We start from the raw sequence: 14,729 nt of genomic DNA on the forward strand, positions 1-14,729 counted from the left end.
GATGATGATGATGATGATGATGATGATGATGATGATGAGGATTTGCATCTCTGACACTGCCAGGGTCTTCCCCACCCTAAAAGGGGAGTGATTAAATCTGCCTTCTACTTTACTTGTTGCATCTTTTATCAATCATTCTTTGTGCCTATCTTTAGTTTGCTTATCCTTAAGCCTGCAAGTTGGCCTCATTATCATCTCAATTCCTTCCTGGTGATCTCCAGTCTACTCCCTTTGCAGTCTAGAGACAGAGATGGGGGAGGGTTCCTGCCTGAGGGGGTTGATCAGAGTTCTCCACTATCTTTCACTATTGTGTTACCCTTTTGTCGGGTCAGTGATGCCAGAGACACTCAAGTAAGGAGGAGGCTCTTCACAGAGACTACACATTCACACCGAAGTTAAACTCTACTGTCCTCCCACTAGACATTTTCCTCCTTTGTCCTGGAGTTCTTCACTGTATCATCGGCATCTCTTCCTAGTCGCCACTTAGTGATTCTGGTGTGAAGTGAAGAGAAGAGAGCCAGAAGCCTTGAGAAGAAAATCTGCATTTTTCTACCTATCCACCTCTGTTACCTGGGGAGTGGCTGTGGTAATCCAGGACTGTGAGCCTTGCACCTTTTAGGAAAGGAAAGTCAGTCCTAGCCCTTATCCAGGCTTCCAGCTGCTTCACTATCCCCCACAGAATAGAATTTTAGGAGGAAACTTTCAACCAAGTAAAATAGGTTTTACATGGAAATTTTGAGGAAGGGGGGAAGAACGAAAGAGGGATGGGGGTGGGGCATGTAGTTCTCATGAGAGTACATGGGCTTCTCCAGATTGGAGAGACAACCTAGTACACGTAATAAAGTATGAAGGTATGAAAGTGCAAGTCTCAAGAGGGAAGAGGCAAGTGACACAAGCACATGGCAGCAGCACATGTGCTTAGGCAGTTCATGCACCTTACAGTCTACTATTAAATAAAATGTATCGCTATCAAATCTATAAAATATTCTTGTTGCTGTTTTGTTTTGTTTTGTTTGCTTTTGGGATTGCACCCAGCAATGCACAGGGGGATCTCCTGGCTCTGCACTCAGGAACCACTCCTGGCAGTGCTCAGGGGACCATATGGGATGCTGGGAATCAAACCCGGGTTGGCTGCATGCAAGGCAAATGCCCTGCCCACTGTGCTTTTGCTCCAGCCCCTATCAAATATTCTTTATTCATATTATGATATGGATGAGAGATAGCACAGCGGGTGGGGAATTTCCCTTGCATGGGGCCAACCCAGGTTCAATTCCTCCATCCCTCTCAGAGAGCCTGGCAAGCTACCCAGAGTATCCTGTCCACATGGCAGAGCCTGGCAAGCTACCCATGGCATATACAATATGCCAAAAACAGTAACAACAAGTCTCACAATAGGGAAGTTACTGGTGTTGCTTGAGCAAATCAGTGAGCAATGGGACAACAGTGCTCTCTCTCTCTGTCTCTCCATATATATGTGTACATATATATAATATGGCATAAATATTAGTTTGATGTACGCAAGTAGACAAGGAAGAGCTCATGGCCATGGAATTCCTAGGAAGTAATAAAACCAATAGGGCAAGGCTGCAAACACAGGAACCAAAGCCTCATAAACCCTCACCTGTTGCCAGCAACAGACCCAAAGAAGGCTGGACCCCACTCTGAAAAACTCCAGCTTCAAAACCAAGATGAAGACAGATTATTATGCTTCAATGGGCTTACAGTGTTGTTCAGGATCTAGATGAAGGGAATGAATATCCTCTACTTCATACTGAAAACTACTACTGGATTATATTTTCATTGTTTTCAATGTTGAGGATTTTGTATAGTTTTCTATTATTTCAGAATTTAATATCACATAGCACAAAGTAAAATTCTGTCATATCATAAAATAATGTAGTGCTTCCTACAGAAAACTTTAGCTGAAGGATTAATACTAAATGTATTTATGTAGATACTAGCATAATTTGTCATAATCAAATTATCAATGATATTTGCTATTTTATCTTTCTTTCCTAGATTTTTATATTTATCATGCAATCATTTGCCTAAGTATGTTTAATTATATATGAATTATGTTTTATTTATAGTCATCTATGCCTTCAAAATTATGTGATTATAAAAACACCCATCAGTGCTCAGGGCTTAATCCCAGCTCTGTGCCAGGATCTGTCCTGGTGGGCTCAGGGAACCATATGGGAAAGTGGAGATCCAACTCAGGTCGCCAAGTGCAAGGCAGGTGCCTTAGCTACTAACACTTCCTCTCTCGCCCATAAAAACTTTCATGTAGGTTGATATTTATTCATTTATTCATAGTGTGTGTATTGTTATGAAAATGTCTGCCAGATATGCTTGCAAAAAGAAAGATAATTTTAACATAAGCAAAAGAGACCCAAAGATCCAAATGTCTTTTCTGAGTTGTCAGTTTGTTTTCCAAGACAAGTGCTGAACCAAGGACCTCATATATGTGTACGCTGTACCTGGGCCATGTAGGGCTGGAGTGGTAGCACAGCGGGTAGGGCATTTGCCTTGCACACAGCCGACCAGGGTTTGATTTCTCCGACCCTCTCGGAGAGCCCCGAAAGCTACTTAGAGTATCCCACTCGCACGGCAAAGCCTGACAAGCTACCAATGGAGTATTCGATATGCCAAAAACAGTAACAACAAATCTCCCAATGGAGACGGTACTGGTGCCCGCTCGAGCAAATCAATGAGCAACGGGATGACAGTGATATAGTGATAAATACAAATTGCACATAAAATTATATGCTAAAACATAATTAAAGATCTCAGATGACTAACTTTTTATTGATAATTTGCTTTGTCATATTGATATTTAAGAATTTACTCAGCAGTCCAGATAACATGACAGTAAAAAATGAATTGAAAAAAAAACTCGGGAATCTGGGTTATATGCTGATGATCAGATATACAAAACAGGATAATATTACAAATAAAATTAAATAGTAAAATTAAATGCTATAAAAATATTCTGCCATTACAACATAACCTAAGCTTACATAAGGAATTTGCATTGTAAGCATAGTCTAGTTACGAACCTCATTTTCTTCTGGTCTGATGATCTTGCATATTGATTCGCATTCTGCCTTCAATGTTCATATATTTTTTTAAATGAACAGTGTAGAAGAGCTAAATACTCATGCTTAATATTCATTCAATATTCACTTGCTAAATGCTTTTTATATGGGAATTATATATAGCATTGCTGTATGTAAACGTGGTGATAAAAATTCAGTAATAGATAATACACAAAACATTAGTCAAGGAGACTACAGTTTCTGAAAGGAGGTAAGCTAAGAACACAGTAAGTTTAACACATAATAACAGAGTTCCATAGCTGGGAGAACCAGAGTGACACCCAAGTTTCTTATTTATCTCTGACCATTTTTAAGCCTGTATTGTATCCATTCTCTTATCAACAGCTGCTATCAAAAAAAAGTTAAATTCAACAACCTTATCTTAAAGGTCTATAATTTCTACTGCTCCAGCAACCTTTACTCAAAGAACATGTCAGATCTTCTCAGCATCAAAATCTTACATCTAAAGCCTTAAATTCTAAGTGCCAATAGTTCAGTTAAGAAAGCTCATGGCATATTGCTAGAATATTTTTTTTAAATCAGATGCTATAATAGTGCAATAGTGGCTGTAAAGGTATATATATTTATACATAAATATATATGAATTCACATGTACATTATATATTATATTATATATTCACATTCACATTATATATTAAAATAGAATCAAATGGTATATCAATATATTTATATCTTTCATAGTTGTATATTTTATAAAATGCTAAACTAAAACAATCAAAAGACATCAGAAATTTATATATATGTATACATACATATATATAAAACATATTAAAACATATGTCAGGTATCTACAAAGTACTTTTCAGGAGAGTCAGGAATATCTCCCTACCCAACCTGGGCTGGCACTTCAGTGGTAGAGCCTCAGAGGATTCTGCTCAGAGCCTGTGGTACTAGATTAATCCAGCCGATGGAGGTTATGTGATGTGGGGATCAAGACTCCTTAACCCATGTACTACAATTATAGTTACTGCAATCATATTTTCAGGTTAATTAAGAACCCAGATAAAAATAAGGAGAGAGAGAAAGTGAGAGAGAGAGAGAAAGAGAGAGAGAGATGAAACAAAGAAAGAGACAGGGTGAGAGAAGTACCTGCCATAGAGGCAGGCTAGAGGTGGAGTGGAGGGATAGTGAGAGGGAAATTGGGGTCACCGGTGCTGGAAAATATTTACTGGTATAGGGATGAGTACTGGAACACTATATGACAAATCTAATCATGAATAACTTTATAAGGGTCTATTTCACAGTGATTCAATAAAAAATAAAATTAAAAAAGCAATAACAAATAAAGGTCTTAGCAGATACTTTGAATATTTTTTAAAGCCCATTACATCAGCTATATAGCAATGGCCAAGTGGTGAAGCGTGAAGTTGTTTACCTGAGGGTCAACAGTCTTAAAAGTCAAATGAAAACTCAGTTTCAAAAAGGAAAGCTGATTTATACCAAGCATTCATTTATTAATGATATATCAGTTTTGTGTATAAGAATACTTATTAATATTGTAACTATAAAATGTGCATATATTATTTTATTATATAAGTTATCATAAAAATTATGAATAATCAAACAGTATTATGGAATCTATCTTTTATTTTGTAAATCAATATAGACTGAATACTTGGTTACTTCTACTGGTGATGGTACATTTATTTACTTAAACTGAATTTTAGAGGGCTGGAGAGACAGTAATGTATTAAAGCCAGTGCATGTGGCTGATGGAAGTTCAGTACCCAAGACGACATCATCCCTTCAGTACTGTGGGGTGTGGCCCTGAAGTTCCTTTAATACTGCAGAGTTGGCCAAGCATTACGGAGAGAGGACTCAGATTTCCTGAGTACCACATGGGAAACTTCGCCATCAAAAGTGACTACTGCACTAGGTTTTGATAATTCATAATATTCTCCCTGCTCTGACATAATTCCTCACTTTCTCCAAAATGCCATTGACATCCTCAGAATCGTGATTGCTGAAGTAGTTTAAACTTAGTTGCTACTTGTCAGTGGGTTGGAAGCTGAAAGGATTATGAAGTGTGGATACACTTAAACAAAATGAGCAGAATGTAGTTATCTGTGGAGAGAACATAGATGTGAAACTGGAAAAACTATAGTTTTCATGACTTGAGTAATGTATTAATTATAAGGGGAAATGTTCCAATGTATACATGACAACATGTGTCTGAGGTGGAAAATAGATATTTTTTCTTAATTTTACAGCCTAGGGCAGGCTGAAGAGAAGCTGTAGACAGTGCTGCAGCCACTGCCCTCAAGTTCAACCATGTCACTCTAATGGCAGGCAGAGAAAGAAACGGTTTGTCCAATCACTTCCTGGAAATGTGTCTATGGAAATGGGTAATGAAGCAGAAAACAGGGAGAAGAAATTCCACACACAAACACACACAGGCACAATAAACTATTAAAAAGTGTATGTAGGGACTGGAGCGATAGCACAGCAGGTAGGGCATTTGCCTTGCACGTAGCTGACCCAAGTTCGATTCCCGGCATCCCATATGGTCCCCTGAGCACTGCCAGGGGTAATTTTCCTGAGTGCAGAGCCAGGATTAACCCCTGTGCATCGCAGGTGTGACTCCAAAAGCAAAAAAAAAAAAAAAAAAGTGTATGTATATCACTGTGATATGTAAAGAGGAATAATTTCTAGAAAAAGCAGGCCTGGAATTACCATATTTCAATTAACTAAAAAAATATTTTATTTTATTTTTTTATAAAATTTTTATTTTATCGAATCACCGTGAAAAAACTAGAAAGCTTTTAGGTTTAAATCTCAGTCATATAATGTGTAGGGAGCCATTTTACCTTACTGATCTTATCCTGTCACTATTTGTTTAATCACTAGCTAACCCCATGCCACACCTAGCAAAGGTTGCCACTCCTAATCTTACTGATCTTATCCTATCAGCATTTGTTTATTACTAGCTAAATCCCGTGCCACACCCTGCATTTCTGTTGGGGGTCCTGGAACCACCTCCTCCCAACAGGGAGGTATAAAATACTGTAACTGCCATAGAATAAATGCCTTTTCTCTCTCCTCCGGGCTCTTGGGTACTGTTCTTTCGGCTGCGCCCTACGAAGGGTTCGCCCTGCTGAACAGAACGAGACCTCCACATCGACTTCCACACCTGGCGCCCAACGTGGCTGTCGAATTCACGGAAAAAGTGAGTATTTCTGAGGGTCGCCTTTCTCTTGGCACACACCGTGGTGCGGGAATGGCCTACTTACCCTCTGATTCCTCCATCCCTACCTACTCCTGGGAATCCCCAGTTATTTGCATCCTTTGTGTTATTTGCATCCTTTGTCTCGCTAATTTTATTTGGATCTTAAATGAGATTTTTAAGGCGAGAAAAAGTCAGCCATTTTCAGAGATTCAGCACCGTGTTTCCGAAATTGAGATTTTTTTGAGGAAAAAGTATGAGAGTTCAGAGGCTTCCTCAGTCTTTGGGGATGAGGCACCCCCCATGCAGGGGACTGACTCCTCCCGCGCAGAGGCACCTCCGAGACTTTATCCTGTGACTTCTGATATCCCCGATCCCTCTCCTCCGGAACTTAAATCCTTGCCCCTGGAGGACAAGGCTACCCAGGTAGATGAGGAGGAGAGGTGTAAGCTGGAGGACAAGGCTACCCAAGTAGATGAGGAGGAGAGGTGTAAGCTGGAGGACAAGGCTACCCAGGTAGATGAGGAGGAGAGGTGTCAGCCGTCAGCTCCACCATTCCATTATCTGTCCCATGACACTGCCTTTTTTAATCCCCCATACGCCAGTGAGGCACCCCGCCAGCTTGCCCAGGACACCGCTGCCTTAATAAGGCAGGTGGTTCAGGAACTAGTGAGTGCCCTGCAGCCTTCTACCCTCTCCCAAGAATCTAGTGCAAATTCGGTCTCTCCTCCGCCCTGCCACACTCTAGCTTCAAAACCTATGGCTGCCTTCCCAGTTACCAGGTCCCATTCTCGGGCCCCCAAATACCCCACCTCTGCCACGGCTCCACCTGATGATGATCCCTCAGACAGAGAAGTTGAGGAGGCCGATCAGCCTGAGGAAGGGGCACATTCCCAAGAGGAAAATTCCCCTCAGGACGTAGCTCCGCAGGCACCAATCCGTCAAAGCTACCGTAGATTGAAATTCGAAGACCTGAAAGATTTAAAGGCTGCTGTCTCTTCTTGCGGCCCCACTGCTCCTTTTACGCTTGGCCTTTTGGACTCCTTTTGTGAGGGATGACTCACGCCGAACGACTGGTTCTCAGTCGCTAAGGCTGTCCTGAGTAGGGGAGACTATCTCTTGTGGAAAGCAGATTATTTAGAACGATGCCAAGAAATGGCACGCCGCAACGTCGAGGCAGGAGGCTCTTCCTCATCCTGGATCTTTGCTAAATTTCAGGGTCAGGCACCCTTTGATTCTAATGAGGTGCAGGCTCAATTTCCCCCAGGGCTACTTGCCCAAATACATGTGGCTGCCCTCCGGGCCTGGAAGGCACTTCCCTCTAAAGGGTCGGTGGTAACATCCTTAGCCAAGGTTCGTCAGGGAGCTAACGAGCCCTATAGTGATTTCATAGGGCGCCTCACGGAGGCGGCTGAAAAACTCATGGGAAACGAAGAGACGGATAATGAGCTGATCCGCCATTTGGCCTATGAGAATGCTAATCCCATCTGCCAGGCCACACTCTGCCCCTATAAGCGTGGGAAGACCCTCTCAGAATACATTCGGCTATGCTCCGAGGTTGATCCCACCACCCAAAAAATAGGGCATGCTATAGGGGCTGCCTTCAAACAGTTCTCTATTCAACCATCGAGCAGTCAGAACAAGCTGTGCTTTGGCTGTCGGCAGCCTGGACATTTCTTAAGAAACTGTCCCAATAAAAAATCGCGGCCCAGACCTAGAAGTCCTTGCCCTAAGTGCAAACAGGGTTTCCACTGGGCGTCAGAGTGCCGCCAGAAGGCCAGGCCGGGAAACTGGGCACAGGGCCAGCCCCAGGGCCCCCAGTCCGCTCCCTCTCCCGTGTCTGGGGCACCTCAGAATCATGGGCCGTTCAACCCATCGGCGTCCAGCCCCCAATTCGCTCCCTCTCCCATGACCGGGGCACCTCAAAATCATGGGCTGTTCAACCCATCAGCACCCAATCCCTCTGCAGAGCCATCCCATACTCAGCCGGATTGGATCTCTGTGCCACCTCCCGCACAATATTAGTTAAAGAACAGGGACCCCAGATAGTGTATGTCAACGCCTGTGGCCCTTTGCCATCTGGAACTTTTGGCCTAATTATTGGGCGAGGCAATATGCTCCCTCAGGGCGTGCAAGTACTCCCCGGGATTATAGATGCTGATTTTCAAGGGCAGATTGGAGTAGTAGTTGAATCACTCTCCCCATTTTCAGTCTTGGACGCTGGCGCGCGGCTAGCACAGCTAATACTCATTCCAATAACAACAGTACAAAAACCACCCCCAATGTCAGAGACTTTTGCATTTTTTGCCCAACGCATTCTTAATCACAAGGGCCTGATGACTTTAGAGATCAACGGGAAGGAATTTTTAGGTCTGATTGACACTGGTGCGGATGTAACAGTCATTGCTGAAAAAGACTGGCCAAAAAGGTGGCCCCTCACCCCCTCACTGACTCACCTTCAGGGTATAGGTCAATCCCAAAACCCTATGTTAAGCTCATTTACGCTTGATTGGCGCACCAAGGAGGGAAAATCCGGGATGGTACGCCCCTATGTTCTGCCCGGGCTCCCTGTCAATCTCTGGGGCAGGGATATTCTTTCACAAATGGACCTTATACTAATTGATGCCAAGGGCCTAGACATGCTCCTTGCAGCTGGTTATTCTCCCGGAAAGGTTCTAGGAAAATACCTCCAGGGCACGCCTGCGCCGCTAGCCCTCGACCCAGTGAAAAATGACCGCACAGGCTTAGGTTTATTCTCAGTAACTGCCACTGCTCCTCCTGCACCCCATACGGATAAGATCATATGGAAGTCCAATGAGCCTGTATGGGTGGACCAGTGGCCGCTTCCCACTGAAAAATTACAGGCCGCCAGGTTGTTAGTGCAGGAACAACTCGCAGCGGGACACATAGAACCAACCTCTTCCCCCTGGAACACACCCATTTTTGTTATAAAAAAGAAAAACGGCAGTTGGCGACTGCTACAGGATCTACGAGCAGTAAATAAAACCATGGTCATTTTCGGGGCGCTTCAACCTGGACTGCCGTCCCCAGCAGCCATCCCTTCAGAAATGTATAAGATAGTACTCGATTTAAAAGACTGCTTCTTCTCAATTCCCTTGCATCCTGATGATCGCCCCCGTTTTGCCTTTAGTTTGCCAGCTATTAATTATAAAGAGCCCATGCAACGTTTTCAATGGAAGGTTTTACCCCAGGGAATGGCAAATAGCCCCACACTGTGTCAAAAATTTGTGGCTCAAATTCTTGCTCCCATTAGGGCACAATGGCCCGACATCTATATGATCCATTATATGGATGATATACTGCTTGCTGGATCTGACCCACAGGCCACTATGCTCTGTTGCAATCAGGTGATCCGTGCGTTTACTCAGTCTGGCTTTCAAATTGCCCCCGAAAAAATTCAGATCGCTGACCCTTATACCTTTCTTGGATTTCGTCTTCAGGGGTCCCGTGTACTTTTGCAAAAAACGCAGCTGAAGCTTACTTCATTAAAGACACTACATGATTTTCAACAACTGCTTGGGTATATTACATGGCTCAGTCCCTATCTGAAACTTACCAAAGGAGACCTTATGCCCCTGTATGACCTTTTGCGCGGTGACGCTGACCCTTCTTCCCCTCGGAGTCTGACACCAGCAGCCCGAGAATCCCTAGTTCTCATAGAAAAAGCGATTGAAGGTCACTTTGTTTGCTCTCTAGATTATCAGCGCCCTTTTCACCTCCTTATCTTCGCTACTCCTCATTCTCCCACGGGCTTAATTTGGCAGGAAAACCCTGTTTCTTGGATTCACCTTCCTGCCACACCAAAGAAAGTTCTTGTACCCTACTATCTCTTAGTGGCATCCTTAATTATTGAAGGAAGGAGTTTCTCTCGCAGACACTTTGGTCTTGAACCGGCTTCTGTTATTCAACCCTACAATAAGGAACAGATAGATTGGCTTCTTCAAAATACTGATGATTTGCCCATCGCCTGCGCTTCCTTTTCAGGAATTTTAGATAATCATTATCCCCCCAATAAGTTGATACAATTTATGGCTTTACATCAATGGGTTTTTCCTGTTGTCACTAAGACCAGCCCTATCCCTGGGGCTAAAGTGATTTTCACTGATGGATCCTCTAATGGCCAGGCCGCTTATGCCTGTGAGGGTGAGACTGTTTCTTTTTCCACAAAGGAGTCCTCTGCTCAGCTGGTTGAACTCACAGCTGTTCTAATGGTTTTTAAAAATTTTTCCCTTCTTCCTTTCAATTTATACACGGATAGTGCCTATGTGGCCTTCTCTATACCATTACTGGAGACTATTAGTTACATAAAACCCTCCTCCCCCGCAACGTCATTGTTTTTGCAAATCCAACAGTATATTCGCTCCCGGCGAGCTCCATTTTTCATAGGTCATCTTCGTGCCCACACTAACCTCCCTGGGCCACTGGCGGCAGGTAATCACTTGGCAGATTTGGCCACCCGATCTTTCACAGCGCTAACTCTACAAGCAGATCCGCTGCAGGAGGCCACAACTGCACATGCCCTCCACCATCTGAATGCTCAAACTCTCCGCCTTATGTTTAAAATCACGCGTGAGCAGGCACGGCAGATTGTGCGCCAGTGCCCTTCCTGTGTATCCCTTCTACCCGTGCCTCACTTAGGGGTCAATCCCCGAGGACTAGTCCCTAATGCCATCTGGCAAATGGATGTCACTCATATTCCTTCCTTTGGGCAGCTTAAATATGTGCATGTGACTATTGATACCTTTAGTGGGTTTATTTGCGCCTCAGCCCAGACTGGAGAGGCCTCAAAAAATGTCATTGCTCATGTCTTGCACTGCTTTTCTGTACTGGGCAAACCGCAGCTAATAAAAACAGACAATGGTCCAGGATACACTGGAAAAAAGTTTGAGCATTTTTGTAAGAAGCTGCAGATTTCCCATCATACAGGGATCCCCTATAACCCTCAAGGGCAGGGGATAGTGGAGCGAGCCCATCTCACTCTTAAAACATATATTCAAAAGCTCCGGACAGAAAAGGAGCTATACCCAGCCTCACTTTCCCCTAAGACGTTACTATCTCACGCTTTGTTTGTCATGAACTTTCTTATACTGGACAAAGAAGGTCGCAGCGCAGCGGACCGTTTCTGGCATACTTCCACCAGCCACACTTATGCAAAAGTAAGGTGGAAAGACCCTCTGAGTGGTCTATGGAAGGGCCCTGATCCAGTCCTTATCCGAGGATCAGCCTGCATATTTGATGCTGCTGATAGTGTAGCCCGCTGGCTCCCCGAACGACTGATAAGGCAGGTCGACACACCTGCTCTGGCTGAACCAACTTCCACCCAGAGAATAAATGAATCCTCTGAGGACAGTGTCCCTTCTGCCACTGCCCAGGAACTTGCTTCTGCTCAGTCAGCCGCGTCGGGAGTGACCAACTAGTGGTCTCGCTCACAGAACAGTTATTCAGACTTGGCCTGGCTGGAGCAGGAACCAGCGTTACTTCAAGACCGAAGATGATGCCCGTAGGGCAGGATCGGGAGTCTCAGTGTGAATGTGGTGAGTGGGGTGCGCACCCGAGTGAAAGAAGGACCGGTCAGAGCGTGTGCAGGAGTAAGATTTGTGCGTGTGCTCCTAGTGTGTGTGCAATTGTCTCATTATCTTTCTTAGTTCTGCTTACTTTTCAACAACTTTTGAGAAGGTTTTGCCAGCTTATATCAACAAAAGTGCTTTCTTGACCCGTTTTTTCAACAAGCAGGAAACTGGCTGCTCAGGCAGAGAAACGGGGAGCAATGTTCCCAATCGGCCGACAGGGCTCACTTTGCCCTGGGGACTGCTCTTTCCTTTCTCAGTCTATCAGTTTTTTCCTGCCATTCTTGAAGGGTCAGATTGATCGATCAAGTATATATTTGTGCACATGTGTGATGTTTATTGTCTGACTGTCTGTCTCTGTCTGTGGAACACTCGAGTATTAGAGCTAGTTTAAAGTCAGTAATTCTTAGATCTGGGCAAACAAAATCAAGGGAGGCCAGAGTGATATGGAGCCCAGCAATTTAAAAGATCTAAGTATCTTTGGAGCTTGCTAGATTCAGGTCTAAACAAAGATTTCTAATCAGAATGTGGTGCCTACAAAGAAATTGAAATTTTCAATCCAGATTTCATATTGGGAGAACATTAATAGTTATTAACAGTTGAAATCCTCTTGAATTCTAGTAAGCTAAACATATCTATTGGACTTACATTCCTCACCCTCCACTTTTACAGGTTGTAGATTGGACCATGCCAGGACCCAGTATCTGGGCTAACAATTCCTTTCTTTTACCCCCTCCATGAGATTCACAGATGCCTCAGCTGCCGAATAAAGAAGAAACACCTTTTAATTTTTTCTCTAGGATACTCACTTGATCCTGTCTGCATTGGAGTGCCTCCCTGTCTCCCTCTTCACTTTCAGACTTGGATTCATACCAAGTCCCAAATTCATACTACCTCTGATCACTCACAAAAAGATTTTTCTTTTCTGGTGATTGTGCATTATCTACCTGTCTCAATTCTTCCCTCTCAATCCAAGATTCTCCCCACAGTATAATTTTATTAAGGGCCTGATCGCATATAGTTACCAGTGAACCTGACCAGAGAATGGCAACGCTCCCCCGATAAAGGGCTCCTGACTGAAGACCTGACACAACTGCTCCGGCACTCCTGACAATTCCTTGGGCCCCTGATCGCAGTTATCCTGGACTCATTGCTGTAACCACCACTGATGCTGTTGCAGGAATAGTTCTTCAAGCCTCGGTCCAAGACACACAACTTCGTCTAAACATGACAAAATGACTCTTACCACCTTGGGACAATGCAGGCTACTGTCAACCATGATGTTGAGCAACAATTGGACACTCTACAGCAAGTGCTACTTTGGGTCCAGGGCTGGGTTAATATCTTAGAGTAACAAATGAGATTTTCGAGTGTTTAAGGATCTTTGGCTTGATTTGTAGGACCTCATCTTCCCCCAGTTCTTTACCTTGAGGATGCCGGGCTCCCAAGGATTTATTCTTGTGGATCAGGTTGCCAGGCAAAGCACTGCAAGGGAGGGCTGATACCCCAGCCCGGCTCCCTGCGAGGTATTCCGGTATAGCTTAGAGGTTACTCCAAAACCAAGGATTGATGGGGCCTATGAGGAGCCCCCTGCATAGACCCGATCATCCTTTCCTTCCTCTCCCTGCAAAAATGGAGTCTTTATGTCACAAGGGATACCGGACAATGCCTCCCCTGACCACATTTAATTTAAAACAAAACAGGGGGAGATGTAGGGAGCCATTTTACCTTACTGATCTTATCCTGTCACTATTTGTTTAATCACTAGCTAACCCCCTGCCACACCTAGCAAAGGTTGCCACTCCTAATCTTACTGATCTTATCCTATCAGCATTTGTTTATTACTAGCTAAATCCCGTGCCACACCCTGCATTTCTGTTGGGGGTCCTGGAACCACCTCCTCCCAACAGGGAGGTATAAAATACTGTAACTGCCATAGAATAAATGCCTTTTCTCTCTCCTCCGGGCTCTGCGTCTGTTCTTTCGGCTGCGCCCTACGAAGGGTTCGCCCTGCTGAACAGAACGAGACCTCCACATCGACTTCCACAATAATGATTAAACTCTCATCCCTTCACCAGTGCATATGTACTACCACCAAGAACCCCAGTATACCCCCTCCCAACCCCCCCAACTAAGTAGCTAATGATCTTCACTTTATTCTCTCTATACTCTGAATACATTAAATATCTCAATAGAGAACTCACTGTTATTGCTCGGAATTTTCCCCCAACAATCAGGCCTGCTGAAATGGCATCATTAATAATTCCTTTTCATTGCTGAGAATGAAGACTCAATGAGCTCGGTTTTGGATTTCTGATATTTTTGCTCACTTCACCGTCTAGATGCATTTCTGTAAGAAGCTGCTCTGGGTGCCAAAATGGGTAAGAAGGCCTCTTGGATCATAGTCTTTAGGAGCAGAGGGTCCGTTTCACGTGCGGCAGCTCCGGATCTTATCTGGGCAGAGGGCGTGCCAGTAACATCCCCCTCATCCCATGATCGCCTATGAGCCACGTCACTGCAAACTCATACCTCTGGGTTGAGAGTCTTAGGAGGTGTCTCTCACCACGTGGCTGTTGCCACTGCCACCATCTTCCGAGTAGAAAAACAGGGTAGAGAGGGAAAATCCCTCCCTGGGCGGCACGGGGTTGTAGCACAGCTCACAGTCTAGATGCATTTCTGTAAGAAGCCACTCTGCATGCCAAAATGGGTTAGAAGACCTCTCGGATCATAGTCTTTAGGAGCAGAGGGTCTGTATAAACAAGGAATATTTTAATGAGAGATTATGTTTTGATGACAATTTAAATATAAAGATTAAATTAATGAAGTGAGGGAATATTCTTCAAATGGTACAGCATATAC

The sequence above is a fragment of the Sorex araneus genome, chromosome 5 (genome assembly GCF_027595985.1).
Source record: "Sorex araneus isolate mSorAra2 chromosome 5, mSorAra2.pri, whole genome shotgun sequence".
NCBI lineage: Eukaryota > Metazoa > Chordata > Mammalia > Eulipotyphla > Soricidae > Sorex > Sorex araneus.